General features: G+C 47.4%; 5 non-coding genes and 4 pseudogenes across 5 annotated transcripts in view; all 9 read left to right on the top strand.

The window, feature by feature from the left end:
* The first annotated feature begins 95 nt into the window (after positions 1–95).
* On the top strand, positions 96–204 carry LOC146262551 (5S ribosomal RNA; annotated as a pseudogene).
* A 172-nt stretch (positions 205–376) lies between these two features.
* On the top strand, positions 377–485 carry LOC146262550 (5S ribosomal RNA; annotated as a pseudogene).
* A 186-nt stretch (positions 486–671) lies between these two features.
* Positions 672–780, top strand: LOC146262549 (5S ribosomal RNA; annotated as a pseudogene).
* Positions 781–960: 180 nt separating this feature from the next.
* On the top strand, positions 961–1,079 carry LOC146262548 (5S ribosomal RNA). The gene has a single exon (XR_014724968.1). It is a non-coding gene; the product is annotated as a 5S ribosomal RNA (ribosomal RNA).
* A 156-nt stretch (positions 1,080–1,235) lies between these two features.
* LOC146262547 (5S ribosomal RNA) lies at positions 1,236–1,344 on the top strand (annotated as a pseudogene).
* A 184-nt stretch (positions 1,345–1,528) lies between these two features.
* On the top strand, positions 1,529–1,647 carry LOC146262546 (5S ribosomal RNA). Its single transcript, XR_014724967.1, has one exon. It is a non-coding gene; the product is annotated as a 5S ribosomal RNA (ribosomal RNA).
* A 156-nt stretch (positions 1,648–1,803) lies between these two features.
* On the top strand, positions 1,804–1,922 carry LOC146262545 (5S ribosomal RNA). Its single transcript, XR_014724966.1, has one exon. It is a non-coding gene; the product is annotated as a 5S ribosomal RNA (ribosomal RNA).
* A 182-nt stretch (positions 1,923–2,104) lies between these two features.
* On the top strand, positions 2,105–2,223 carry LOC146262544 (5S ribosomal RNA). Its single transcript, XR_014724964.1, has one exon. It is a non-coding gene; the product is annotated as a 5S ribosomal RNA (ribosomal RNA).
* A 188-nt stretch (positions 2,224–2,411) lies between these two features.
* Positions 2,412–2,500, top strand: part of LOC146262543 (5S ribosomal RNA) — a 119-nt gene continuing 30 nt past the window's right edge. The window contains exon 1 of the ribosomal RNA XR_014726143.1: positions 2,412–2,500. This exon is cut by the window's right edge and continues 30 nt beyond it. This is a non-coding gene — a ribosomal RNA (5S ribosomal RNA).

The raw sequence follows: 2,500 nt of genomic DNA, 5'->3' as shown, positions 1-2,500 counted from the left end.
AAGCTGTTTTCATTTTGACACGAGAGAGAGACCACCTTGCATTGTCAATTGCCAAATCTGTATATGGATAAGTAGCCTATGGTTGTCAACTTATTTCGTACGGCCATACCAGCCTGGCAACGCCCGATCTCGGAAGCTAAGCAGGGTCGGGCCTGGTTAGTACTTGGATGGGAGACCGCCTGGGAATACCAGGTGCTGTATGCTCTTTTGCTCATTCACTTAGAAACTGACATCTTGCAATATGCACAAGTAGTCCTTCATGAAAGGGGCTGGAAGCTGTTTTCATTTTGACACGAGAGAGAGAGAGAGAGACCACCTTGCATTGTCAATTGCTAAATCTGTATATGGATAAGTAGCCTATGGTTGTCAACTTATTTCGTACGGCCATACCAGCCTGGCAACGCCCGATCTCGGAAGCTAAGCAGGGTCGGGCCTGGTTAGTACTTGGATGGGAGACCGCCTGGGAATACCAGGTGCTGTATGCTCTTTTGCTCATTCACTTAGAAACTGAAATCTTGCAATATGCACAAGTAGTCCTTCATGAAAGGGGCTGGAAGCTGTTTTCATTTTGACACGAGAGAGAGAGAGAGAGAGAGAGAGAGAGAGACCACCTTGCATTGTCAATTGCCAAATCTGTATATGGATAAGAAGCCTATGGTTGTCAACTTATTTCGTACGGCCATACCAGCCTGGCAACGCCCGATCTCGGAAGCTAAGCAGGGTCGGGTTTGGTTAGTACTTGGATGGGAGACCGCCTGGGAATACCAGGTGCTGTATGCTCTTTTGCTCATTCACTTAGAAACTGAAATCTTGCAATATGCACAAGTAGTCCTTCATGAAAGGGGCTGGAAGCTGTTTTCATTTTGACACGAGAGAGAGAGAGAGAGAGAGAGAGACCACCTTGCATTGTCAATTGCCAAATCTGTATATGGATAAGTAGCCTATGGTTGTCAACTTAATTCGTACGGCCATACCAGCCTGGCAACGCCCGATCTCGTCTGATCTCGGAAGCTAAGCAGGGTCGGGCCTGGTTAGTACTTGGATGGGAGACCGCCTGGGAATACCAGGTGCTGTATGCTCATTCACTTAGAAACTGAAATCTTGCAATATGCACAAGTAGTCCTTCATGAAAGGGGCTGGAAGCTGTTTTCATTTTGACACGAGAGAGAGACCACCTTGCATTGTCAATTGCCAAATCTGTATATGGATAAGTAGCCTATGGTTGTCAACTTATTTCGTACGGCCATACCAGCCTGGCAACGCCCGATCTCGGAAGCTAAGCAGGGTCGGGCCTGGTTAGTACTTGGATGGGAGACCGCCTGGGAATACCAGGTGCTGTATGCTCTTTTGCTCATTCACTTAGAAACTGAAATCTTGCAATATGCACAAGTAGTCCTTCATGAAAGGGGCTGGAAGCTGTTTTCATTTTGACACGAGAGAGAGAGAGAGAGAGAGAGAGAGAGACCACCTTGCATTGTCAATTGCCAAATCTGTATATGGATAAGTAGCCTATGGTTGTCAACTTATTTCGTACGGCCATACCAGCCTGGCAACGCCCGATCTCGTCTGATCTCGGAAGCTAAGCAGGGTCGGGCCTGGTTAGTACTTGGATGGGAGACCGCCTGGGAATACCAGGTGCTGTATGCTCATTCACTTAGAAACTGAAATCTTGCAATATGCACAAGTAGTCCTTCATGAAAGGGGCTGGAAGCTGTTTTCATTTTGACACGAGAGAGAGACCACCTTGCATTGTCAATTGCCAAATCTGTATATGGATAAGTAGCCTATGGTTGTCAACTTATTTCGTACGGCCATACCAGCCTGGCAACGCCCGATCTCGTCTGATCTCGGAAGCTAAGCAGGGTCGGGCCTGGTTAGTACTTGGATGGGAGACCGCCTGGGAATACCAGGTGCTGTATGCTCTTTTGCTCATTCACTTAGAAACTGAAATCTTGCAATATGCACAAGTAGTCCTTCATGAAAGGGGCTGGAAGCTGTTTTCATTTTGACACGAGAGAAAGAGAGAGAGAGAGAGAGAGACCACCTTGCATTGTCAATTGCCAAATCTGTATATGGATAAGTAGCCTATGGTTGTCAACTTATTTCGTACGGCCATACCAGCCTGGCAACGCCCGATCTCGTCTGATCTCGGAAGCTAAGCAGGGTCGGGCCTGGTTAGTACTTGGATGGGAGACCGCCTGGGAATACCAGGTGCTGTATGCTCTTTTGCTCATTCACTTAGAAACTGACATCTTGCAATATGCACAAGTAGTCCTTCATGAAAGGGGCTGGAAGCTGTTTTCATTTTGACACGAGAGAGAGAGAGAGAGAGAGAGAGAGAGAGAGACCACCTTGCATTGTCAATTGCTAAATCTGTATATGGATAAGTAGCCTATGGTTGTCAACTTATTTCGTACGGCCATACCAGCCTGGCAACGCCCGATCTCGTCTGATCTCGGAAGCTAAGCAGGGTTGGGCCTGGTTAGTACTTGGATGGGAG

Source organism: Hypomesus nipponensis, chromosome 12 (genome assembly GCF_054491055.1).
Source record: "Hypomesus nipponensis isolate SF chromosome 12, ASM5449105v1, whole genome shotgun sequence".
NCBI lineage: Eukaryota > Metazoa > Chordata > Actinopteri > Osmeriformes > Osmeridae > Hypomesus > Hypomesus nipponensis.
This window is presented reverse-complemented; position numbering and strand designations above follow the sequence as displayed.